Source organism: Falco peregrinus, chromosome 3, assembly GCF_023634155.1.
Source record: "Falco peregrinus isolate bFalPer1 chromosome 3, bFalPer1.pri, whole genome shotgun sequence".
Taxonomy (NCBI): domain Eukaryota; kingdom Metazoa; phylum Chordata; class Aves; order Falconiformes; family Falconidae; genus Falco; species Falco peregrinus.
In genome coordinates this window covers 66,857,171-66,869,394 of record NC_073723.1, presented here as the reverse complement: position 1 = coordinate 66,869,394, position 12,224 = coordinate 66,857,171, and the positions used below count along the sequence as shown (strand labels likewise).

At 38.8% G+C, this 12,224-nt stretch overlaps 1 protein-coding gene across 1 annotated transcript in view; it reads right to left on the bottom strand.

Annotated features, from left to right (window-relative positions):
* DOK6 (docking protein 6) overlaps window positions 1–12,224 on the bottom strand; it is a 253,197-nt gene that overhangs the window by 53,313 nt on the left and 187,660 nt on the right. The gene's annotated exons all lie outside the window — the stretch shown is intronic.

The following is a 12,224-nucleotide window of genomic DNA, read 5'->3' as shown; positions in this document are numbered from 1 at the left end:
CTGCAAGGAAACAATTAAGAACAACTAAGAGACCACAAGTTCTTTCATTTTATAAATGAGAACCAATGCTGATTTGTCAATAGATTTTGAATTGCAGACGCTGTACAGATACGCATTCAACAGGCAGCCATATGAATCTTGCCTGGCAGCTACCTTTATGGAAATGGATTCTGACTGACTGACTGACTATGTGATGAGACTAGCAGCTTTTACCCTGAGACAGTCATAAGTAACAGTGATGTATGCTCCTACCATAGCATGGAAAATATTCATTAAGCACTTGCTGACTAATACTGCAGAACTGAAACATTTTTGAAAAACCTATCCCTGCAGTTTACATGGGTCAGTTCCAATACTTTTTAACACCTTCATTATCAACATGGGCAGTGGGACAGAATCTGCCCTCAGCAAATTTGAGGATGACATCAAACTAGGGGGAGCAGTCAAACACCCATACAAGGAGGGCTTCCATTCAGAGGGACCTCAGCAAAGCAGAAAGGGCTGACAGGAATCTCATGAAGTTCAGCAATGACAGATGTTAAGGCTGCAACCAGGTCAGGGCAACTCAGTGCAAGAGTACAGCCTGGGGACTGACCTGCTAGGTAAAAGCTCTGCCAAAAGGATCTAGTGGTGATAGGTGATAACGTGAATCATCAGTGTACATGTGCAGTGACAGAGGTTAACCACATACAGGACCACATTAGTGTGGCCAGCAGGTCCAGGAAAGTCACACTTCCCCACTATTTGGCATTTGTGAAGCCACATTTGGAAGTTCAGCTGTATTCATGGAGTCTTCAAGTTTGGGCCCTGGCACAGAACCTCTAAGAAGCAGAATACGATCAGCAGCACTGGATTAAGTTTCTAATGCTTATTCGCCATGAGAAAGAGAAAGTTAAGAAAAATCTAACTCCAGTTTCTCTTTCTTAGAGGTATGCTGTAGAGAAGATTCTTCCCAGAGATGTACAGTGAAAGGCAAAGAGACATCAGTCATAGCCTGTGGCAAGGGAAACGTGAGACAGACTTAAGGAAAAAATCTTCACAATGACAGCAGCCAAGCACTGGAATAAGTACACATAATCTACAGCCTTGGGGGTATTCACGATTGACTGGGTAAGACCCTGGGTAACTTCTAGTTTTGATGTTATCCCTTTGAACAGAAGATTAGGTGAGCTGACCACCAGCAGTCCCTTCCAATGCCAAATTTTCTGATCCTATATTCAATGGTTTGAAAATCTGGGAGCTAATAAGGTGTGCTCTGCCAGTATGTTAACTTGACATTATTTTGTTTACTGTAGTAGCTGCACATCTTTATATAATAAAGCTACTGTAGCATGTGGAATAATGTCAAATGAACAGTCCAAGGTCTGTACTACTGTCTTACATTTCTCCTGAAACAGATTCCTGCACAGTTGATAAATAAAAACTGTTAGCATGGCAGGTATCATATGATATATCAGTAACACAACGACAACAACCCACAGCTGAGAGAAAAAAGGATCATAAACAACCCCTATCTGGACAGGCCTTGATTAATATATATCAAAAGACAGCTTATACTTGGAAAAGTGTCTGTATTTAAATATGAATTTGAATATTTTCAATATCTGTTTTCTTCATTCTAAGTGTAATCACAGAGTGATTATTATAAATCACTTTCATGTTACAAAATCTGTCATCTTTATACAAAGGAACAGAAGCAGAGAAAAAAAGCAAAATTAAGACAAAGGGTGACTTTTTTTGCACTGCCAACAGGTACCTGATGAGCCAAACCAGAAAAAGCACAGGAGGGATTTACAGAGTAACTTTAGGACTATTATGAGAATTTTTGATCACCTCTCAGATTATTACTTTTTATAATTCTCCTGTTCTCTGAAAAGCACTGTGCCCTCTATAAATCATTGATAAAGAAGTTTCTTATTCATCAGAGACAAAGCCTGAACTATTCCCTCGGATGATATAAAGAACTCCTGAACACCGTTGCTGAAACAGAGGAAGACCTTGCCTGACAAGAGGTACAGAATGATACAGTAGTTCCATAGACTGATGAAAACCATGTGAAAAATAACTTTTTCAGAAGTTAATTCTACTGTGAATAAGTAATTGACTATGATTCAGGATTTGTTTTGTTGTGCTATTCCTAGCATACAGATGATTACTCCATGACCTTGGGCAATTTATATGCAGCTGAATTTGGCCTTAATCTTTCTGTGCCTCGTTTTACTCATTAGTATAATTACTATAATAATATCTGTCTCCTGAGAGCATCAGGTTGCTTCATCAGCTATTATTTTGCTAATAATAATAGGAACTCCATAGGCTACTTTATTTTACAAGAAGTTGTTTTCTCAAAATAGCAGATATGAGATTAATAATAAATTAATCCTGCTGGAGAACTAGCTCGAGAATTATTTTTCTAGTGATACTTAAATCAACATAACCTGCTCCTCTGTTAAGAAAGTTTGATGATGTGAACCTACCAGCACAGTTATACAAGCAAGTTGTTTTAAACGTACACAATGCCAAAGCAAACTTCCCTTCCATATTAAATGTTTCTCAGAGTTTAGTTAAGGGAAGTGCTGGCAATAAGCCAAATACGGTTCAGTCAAGCATGCAACAACTACTGTATAATTACAGTAACCATTCCTAATTTACCACTTACATCACCCACAGCTATTGGCAAATAAGACTGCTAATCATCAATTTTGTTCGGGGGAAGTTCTTTGGCTCTTCACTTTCTGTATTTTCTGCAAACAATATGAATTTCAGCTTCACAGTGCCTCTCCAACTACTTTCATAGCTCTGCAAACATGCAATATTTTGGAAAGTACAAGAAAAGTAAAAAGAAAAAGTTACAAATGTGCTTATGTTACCAACCTTCAAATCCACTTATATTCACATGCAACTTTATAAAGTTGAAGTAAATGATACCTGACTCCTAAGAAATATGTACTTAGCACTTTAAGATGTCCCTAGAAATGTAGATACGTGGCTACATGGATTTTTAAAGTGCCTCCATGCTAAATTCTCAGAAGGGTTTGCATCTTTAGATACCTTAATATACAAACATCTTTGCCCTATTGCATTTATACAAACCAACCAGAACCTAGCTGCTTAAATTGAAATGCTCACAGTACAGCATAGTTGCATGCAAACATATAAATGAGGTGAACAGGGAAAACTGTTCATAGGATCCTATGCTGCATAAGTGCATAGGATGCAGCTTTAGGATCGATTCATAGGACGGAGAAGGCTCCTTGCAGACAAGAAATCGTATTGCCTCAGTTATAAGACACCTCTATGAAGCTTTTATTACGGATTTTGGTTCAACTCCTACTTTATATTAGGAGGAAGTCAGTTTTCAATCCGAGTCTTAGGTGGCATGATAAGACATAAAGCTAGAAGAACACCGTGATATTATATAAAATATTCTAGAATTTTTTAAGGAGGAAAGAATGGGATTAATATCTAGGTTGGCATGCAAATCCATATGGCAGAGGTACTTGGGTTTTAGTCCCTAGGAGAGATTTAGAGCATCTTTTTGCATTCAAGATCATCCAGCCTGATAGCTACAGATAAAAGGAATTTCAAAATTGTGTCAGCTGAGGGAAGAGTTTATTTTTTTCCCACCATGCTCTGAATAAAAGCCCTTATGACTACTACTGCTTCAAAACCATTCAAAACTCCAGTGCAAGCCTTAGTTTTCAAATGGCAAAACAGCATTTAAATTACGTCACTAACTACCAAAATATCTGATACCAGTATCTGATGCAAGGACTTGCTAGCTTTGCTCTCGCATCTACTCACGGCACTTACCTACACACTCCACAAACCTTTACATTGTCTGCAGTGTTTCTGACATGATGAATAGCTCTGTTCTTCTCCCTGCTCTATCACTTCATGTAAGCAGCTGCACTAACCCTTTGCTATGATAGTAAAGGCTTTCCCTATACTGAGGTTTCGTTCAAACACACAGCAAACATCCCGCAACAACCACGACGTGCAGCATCCCCTGGAGAAGCCAGGTGTGACACCTCATCCTCTCACTGCTGCAAGGTGCCATATAGGGGCACAACAGACCCCTGCAGCTGACAGGGGAAGAGGGGGTAGAAAAGGTTTTGACTTGGTGAGAAAGGAACAGGCTGGCCATGGCAGTTTGAATTCCATGGTGGGATGAAGTATCTTCTTTTTGGAAATGAATGGCACCTGCTGCATAGTTTTTGAATGTTGCTGCAATATTTGAATGTCTATTACTGGATATGAGTAATAGTCCCTGAAAAAATGCCAATGAAATAAATCTACATTTAAGAAAATACTTTCAAATAAGATTAAAAAATGAAACAGCTCCAGTTGGAGGAATCATTAGCTGCTTCCCAGTCTGAATATCCACAAATCTCCTACTTTCTTCTGAAGTAGTGAATGTTGGAAATAGACTTGTGACTCAGCTTTAGGATTTACTTCATCCAAGTACACACAGTTTTCTGAGCCTGAGGACTAACAAAAAGCCTGGCAAAATTCTCTAAAATATTCTCACAGAAAAATCAGAGTTAAAAAAAAAAAAAAATATATATCGTTATGTGCTTAATGAACAAAGAACCCTATGGGAAATTACTGAAAATTATGGGAACTGGGTTTACAAAACTCAAATCTAGAAGTACACAGATCCTGACTTAGGTGAAAAAACAACAACAAACCAAAAACTCGATATTCTTGGTTTTGTTGTTGATCTTGGCAACACTTACAGATTGTTGTGATTTGCCAGTGAATAGACAATCCCTCAGTGGAACACTCCCTATTTTCTATTACCAGTTTCTACCACAAAGAAGGGTGAGCTTTACTTAGAATCATCAAATCCTTTAGGTTGGAAGAGACCTTTACAATAATCAAGTCCAGCCATTAACCTAGCACTGCCAAGTCACCACTAAACCATGTCCCCAAGCAACTCATCTACGCATTTTTAAAACATCTCCAGGGATGGTGATTCCACCACCTCCCTGGGTAGTCTGTTCCAATGCTTGACCACCCTTTCAGTGGAAAAAAATTTCTTAATATCCAATCTAAACCTCCTCTGGTGCAACTTGAGGCCATTTCCTCTTGTCCTGTCACTTGTTAGCTGGGAGAAGACACCTACCCCCACCTGCCTACAGCCTCCTTTCAGGCAGCTGTAGAGAGGAGTAAGATCCCCCCTGAGCCTCCTCTTCTCCAGACCAAACAACCGCAGTTCCTTCAGCTGCTCCTCATAAGACTTGTGCTCCAGACCCTTCACCAGCTTACCTCAATGTTCCTCTTGAAGCAAGGGGCCCAAAACTGAACACAGTATTCAAGGTGCAGCCTCACCAGTGCCAAGTACATGGGGACAATCATTTCCCTTGTCCTGCTGGCCACATGGTTTCGGATACAGACCAGGATGCTGTTGGCTTTCTTGGCCACCTGGGCACACTGCTGGCTCATGTTCAGCCGGCTGTCAACCCCCACCCCGAGGTCCTTTCCCACCGGGCAGCTTTCCTGCCACACTTCCCCAAGCCTGTAGCTTAGTGTTCTCTCGAAGTCCTCTTCTGCCAAAAGTGTTGCAAGGCTATTTCAGCTTTAACCTGTAACTTTCAAAGATACTGTCCCTCACAGAATCCTTCTGGACAAGTTGTGCAACTGTGGGATGAACAGGTTCAGTTCTAGGGCCAGTTCTGTTCAATATATTTATCAATGATCTGGATGCAGGAGCCGAACACATCATTAGCAAGTTTGCTGATGATACCAAACTGGGAGGTGCTGTTGACTCTCTTGAGGGACAAGGGGCCTTGCAGAGGATTATATAGATAGATTGGAGCATTGGGCAATGATTAATGGGATGAAATTTAACAAATCCAAATGCCACATTCTGCATCTAGGGCAGAATACCACCAGGCACAAGTATAAACTGGGAGAAGAGTGGCTGAAGAGCAGCCCTGCAGACAGGGGTGGGGGTTGCTGGTCAGCAGCGGGCTCAATAGGCCCCAGCAGTGCCCTGGCAGCCGAGGGGGCAACCCGCACCCTGGGGGCATCACACACAGCAGAGCCAGCCGGGCACAGGAGGGGATCATCGCCCTGTGCTCAGCGCTGGTGCGGCCTCACCTGCAGTACTGCCTGCAGCTCTGGGCCCGCAGCTGAAGGAGGTTGTGAAGGTCCCTGAATGTCCAGAGAGAGCAACAAAGCCAGTAAAAGGGTTGGAAGTCATGTTGCTCCCTGCAGCTTCGTGAGGAGGGCATGTGGAGAGGGAGGTGCTGAGCTCTTCCCCCTGGGATCCAGTGACAGGACACATGGGATTGGTTCAAAGTTGCACCAGGGGAGGTTTGCACTGGACATGAGGAAGCATTTCTTTCCCGAGAGGGTGGTCAGACACTGTAACAGGCTTCCTAGAGAGGTGGTTGATGCCCCAGCTTGTCAGTGTTTAAGAGACGTTTAGACAATGCCCTTAATAACACGCTTTAACTTTTGGCCAGCCCTGAAGTGGTCAGGCAGTCAGAGTAGATGATCATTGTAGTTCCCTTCCAACTGAAATATCCTATCCTATTCTATTCTATTCCATCCTACTCTATTTAGTAATGGAAATAAGCTTCACAACACCTGTGAGAACCAAGTAAACAGTTCACAAATTGCTTATTGCAATAAGCAGCCAGCTTTTTACAGGGCTATAAAATTTCTAAACAAACATTACACAGCAGCATCATACAGTAGTTTCAGATGGGAAATATGGAGTAATATTGAGCTAAGTATTTGCATGAATAACTGACCTGAGGCTATACTTTAGCCTACATAAAGTGCATGAGTTCATGAATGATTGTATGTATCCAGAACCTCTGTACTGGAGTTTATACATAATTTATACATAATAAACAGAAGAAAACATACTAAGAGACCAACGTGTCATGACATGGGATGAACTCTGGGATTTTCTTCTCCAGTTTCTCTTCCAGTTATTGACTTGGCCCAAATGCACTTAAGCATAATTACAACATAGAAGAGCTTTGTCATGTTAAGTAAATTGCAGTGCTGAAATGGAGCCCAAAAGACATGCATTTTAACTAAATATTTCTTACATTCATTGGGTCGGCAGCATTCACTAGTGTGTCTCTGCATTTCCCATACTTTACAACTTGAAAATAATAGGTGACAGGTATACCATTGCACAAAGACATAAAAAGCAACCATAAACCAGACAAAGCTCTGAAGATGCATTAGCAAATGTAGGATACTTCAAATTGAAACCATCATTTTAAAATGAAAATTTAGAATGTTTGATGTGTTTGTTGATGACGTTCAATCCTGTAATGTTTCAATGAGTATGTGCTTAGCTTGTGATCAGGTAAAAATACATGAAGAAATTGTACAGACTTGTTCACAAAGCCAAATTAAAAATTCACTATGAAACTAATGCTGTTATTTTCTCCAGCCTGTTTGTGTTTTTTTTTTTTCTTTCCTGATTCAAAGACAGTTTACTTTAATATTCTTCATTCTATTTACATTCTTATTAATACTATGTCTGACAATTCTGTAATTTATATTTATCCTCAGACCAGTGAGGATATGAAATACGGTTACCCTCCTCATTCTGTTTCAGATAAGAAAGAGAAAGATTAAATGATTCTCAGACTTATTTCTTAGCCACTTCTCGCTTCAGCTTCTCCTTAAACCCAGTTCCATTGCCTGATAATTGTCTGATTTGGCACATTAATTATTTTCCTCAGAATAATTAACCCCCCCCAACAAACTCATTGATATTATAGTTTTTAAATGGCAGAAATCTATCACGATGACTCATTGACTCGATTATTAAGTTAAATATTAGAGAAAAGGCTTGTAAATAATGAGAATGGAAGAAAAATATACAGAAGCAATGTTTCATAAAGGTGTTTATTTTCCAGTAAATGTTAAAAGGATCACAATCTAAAATGACACTATTTTTACAGCTCTGCTGTCTAAAGCAAAGCAAGTTTCACAGAAAATTTTGTATGATAGTAAGTTATGAAACTTGTGCCATTATAATTTTTTCATGCATTTATACTTCAGTTTTACTGATGTTTGATTAACCGTAGCTGTTTAACATCAACTTAAGTGCTATGTTATTTAGAATTACTGTTTTACACATTGTAAATTTTTATTCTTTTGAAATTACATAATAGTTTTTTACTGGCAGCTCTTGAAAGAAGCAGTTTGTAGGGTTACAAAGGAACACCTATTTCCTTAGCATGCCTCCCTTATATGTGTAGTCACAATATGAGAAATCTACCACTCTTAACTCCCCATTTTATACACCACAATAACAGTGGGTGCAGAAGTTACATCAGGAATGTTTTCAGTGGAGGCTCTGTGGCAGAAGATCAAAGCTGGCATTAAGGAGGGGAAAAAGGTCTTAAAATTCCAGTGGTATGTGCTGGTAAGCATTTTATAGAAATGGTGTAAAGTTAGACAAGTGCTGCTGAGAACAGCTGTGTTCATATGCTGGTCTGTGAAAATTATCTTAACTGAGATTCTTTAAAAAAATGATCATCAAAACCAACATTATCAATTGACTGCAAGGAGGAGGATACTCAGTATTTATGGAAGGTGAATTATTCTTTTTCCTTCTCTATTCCGGACAGGACAATTGAGAAGATCTAACGGTTCACTGCTGCCTCTATAAACAATTCAGCTCAGTAACTGTGCTAGCTTTTTTTCTTTTTTTCCCCCGCCCCAAACTGGCAAACAGACAAATTGACTTTGAGAGTCAGGAAAGCACCTAGGCTAACACAAGGGAAGTGGAAGGAGCTTGCAGCTGAGCCTGGGGACAGGGTAGGGGTGATAGAGCTGGCTGTTAAGACACTCAGATGTGCTTCTTCCACATTCAAAATCAGACTACAGTTAGTGGGGATACACACTATTCTTGAGGCTAACTTTTTTTTTGTTGTTTTTTTTCCCCTGCTAATTCTAAGAGTGCCAATTCAACCAGATTTCTAAATGTTACATTTAAAAAAAATGTGGGGGGAGAGGGAAGGAGCGAGAGAAGACTTTTGTAAGAATGCAGGCTATTCATATGATAAAAGCAGAGCTGCTGACACTCTCATATAGATAACACAACAGGACAAAATAAAATCTTGTAAACAGAAAACAGCAATTGTTCTTTGTAATTAATTTGTTATGTTCAAACTGTAAAACCACTAACAAACACTTCAATATTGCCGCCTCCCCACTAAACACCTACAAAACAAAATTATCATCTGTATTACACCGATCCATCAAAAAAACGAAGACTGAAAGAAGTGAAAATACAGACAACAATTTATCTGAAAAGAATTTAAATTTACGTACTAGCATTGGACCAAATTTTTTATTGTTCCAAACAAAGTGAGCATAAAACACTACCAGTCTGACAATTTAACACTTTAAACTCAATCAAGAAGACCACCTGAGCTAAACTAGAACATTGTCCACTTTGCTATTATATTTGAATAAAATCCAGTCTGTTTTGATCTCAGTAAAACCAATGTGAAATCACTACTATGCCAGTGACAGCTGATCCTGTATTTCAGGTCTTTCTTCCAGTGTTATAATTTAAAAAGGGAAGTGGGTAGAAGAAAAAAGTGTGCACATGCCTGCTTAAACTGACTGGACTTCTGCTCTTGATGGCAATGAGGCAGACATGGTACTGTATTAGCTGCCACAGCGCAATTTTTCTTCCAGTCCATACACTTTGGAAGGTAATGGGAAGAATTAGTTTCCTTCTCATGTCTTTCTCTTGTTAACATAGTTATTCAGCATATTACTTGGCTTCAGCAATAGATTTCTTAGCATAAAAATGAATTTATTGGTCAGTATTCTGAGACAACATTTTTGTGTGCAGAGACCTCCATAAATGGAATAAGTATGTCCTGTGGCTGCCTGCAATATCTTTATCTGACAAGTCTCTGGCAGCAGTAACTAATTTTACCTTTTTTCTTCTGCCAGAATTTTTTTTCTGGGTTTTTGTGTGTTTGTGTCTTTTTGCTTTTTTTATTAGGAAGATGAACTTTGTATATTCATCATGAGAACTAACCATAAACTATATATTTCATCAAGATTGCTTTGGTAAAAAAATCACTTTGATTTCCTTTATTAACTGTATTCACTTTTTATAATACTGGATTATAACATTTTATAATCTAGAAAAAATTAAATAAAAAATCAGTGTATTAATTACTTAAAATATGTTAACATTTAGGCCAGAACATACAAATATGAAATTCATGAGTCCCTTCCAATATATAACTTCTAATGACTGGAAGGTAGAAGTAAAATGGAATTACTGGTACATTTTCTCCCTTTTTCTAATTTGCATGACAATGTATATACCATTAAGCTTTCTTTACTTTAAGCACTTTCTTTCATTTTCACCCTAAAAAAAAATTATTTAATTCTATACTATTAAACATGAGCTTTTCATTACAGATAGGGTCAGAAAAGAGCAAAATGCCCAAGTATAGAACTACAGATACAAAAGATCAAAGGTCAAGCTTTGGGAAGATCTAAAAGACATTTATGGCCTCTAGATCCCTGATTTAAAAATACACTCTTGCTTGTATTTCAGTTTCAGATCTTAGGGAAAAAATGTACATAGGCATTTGATGAAACTGGTGGATTTAGATATCAGAGAAGCAATTATACTTGGTAAAAGGAAAATAACACACGCTTAGTCTATTTAATATCTTCAGATCTTGTTTCTAATATGAATACAACTCAAATGTTGCAGATGACACAAATGACCCCTTAAATGTTCAGCACCCCATAAATCAGGAGCAGCAGAGCTCCAAAACTAAACCAATATTAGCTTACTAGTTAAAGTATGAAATCAATGGATTTTTCAGCCTCTTTAACACAGCCCACAGCTTCTACGCAGCCTAAGCAGGCCTCTACCAATCTACCTCTGCACATCACAGCCCAGCCTCATCCAGGAGCTAAGCACATTATACACTGTGTGGCTGATGAGTCATATATATTTCTCAGCCTGCTCTCACGAGTTTGGTATTATGGACCATATGGCCACAGCCTTCATAAATGAGGTTTTAAGGAAGTCATCTGATGGCAGAAGGGAAATGGCTTTGCTAAGCAGCAAAGATGCTATTTGTCAGGTTGAAGGCCTGAAAGTGGTGGTTCCATGAAAGGAAAATCCTGTATGATCCTACTTTAAGTACTTATTATGGCAGCAAGAAAATGCTCCGATTTCTATTACTGGTGTGGACATTCAAAAGTCAACATATTTATAATAATGCTTTTTCCTGGCTTTGGGCTATTATTCAACCACTTTCTGCCCAGCAGAATGCAGAATGCAGTTGTTTTGTGTCAGTACTTCTACTACTTCAGATGCTCTTCCGTTTACTCTATTCTACCATCTTGTCTTGGACTCTCCAGCAATTGCTCCTGTGTCCTTAACCTTGTTTTAATCTTGACTGTGAACTCTCCTCTTCCTGCTTTTTCTGTCTAAAGTTCATGTATCTCAAGTATTGTGCAAATGCTCCTGCTTTGTTTACTTTTATTGAAAAATTCATCCACCTTTCCTCATAAACCACCAAAAGAGTGACTTTTTATGCTTTCCCATCTCAGATCTTACTGAGACACACAGTTTGAGGGAAGCATTCAACATAATGGACTTTTGAGATGGAAATCTAAGTTTTTCCATTTCCTTTTCAGTGACTAGAGGAAGATAGACTTATCTGAGGAGTAGTTAGGAGAAGCACTTGAACACTGGGGTCTTAAGTTGGCCTTTCTCTCAGGAATGTGAGCAAGATATTTTGGCAGTGATGGAGTGTGGGAGGAGAGGAATATGTAAATCAAGTTTGCATGACTGTGGGCACGTACATGGTGGGTGAAGGAAGGAAGGAAGGAAGGAAGACTCACTGGAAATAGTGCAATTTCCCTCAAATCTGTTTTTAGGGACAAAGATACTGATTCCACAGTCATCTGAGAAGAAAAGCATGCAGACCAGGTTCTCTGGCCTCCCCATGTCTTTCCACCCTGGGGATGTAAAGGTGGCTTCAAACCACAGTTGAAAGTTACTTTTACAGAAAGATCATTTAAAACTGTCTCTGTTTCTAAGCACACGGGCCATTTTTTTAGTTTTCCTCTGAAAAAAACCCAAACTTTTCAGTAGTCACTTACAGATAACCTCTGCAAACTGGAAATTCTAAACTTAAAACTAAAAAATAGCTCTTTTTGAACTCACATTGAATTGCTACTTACTG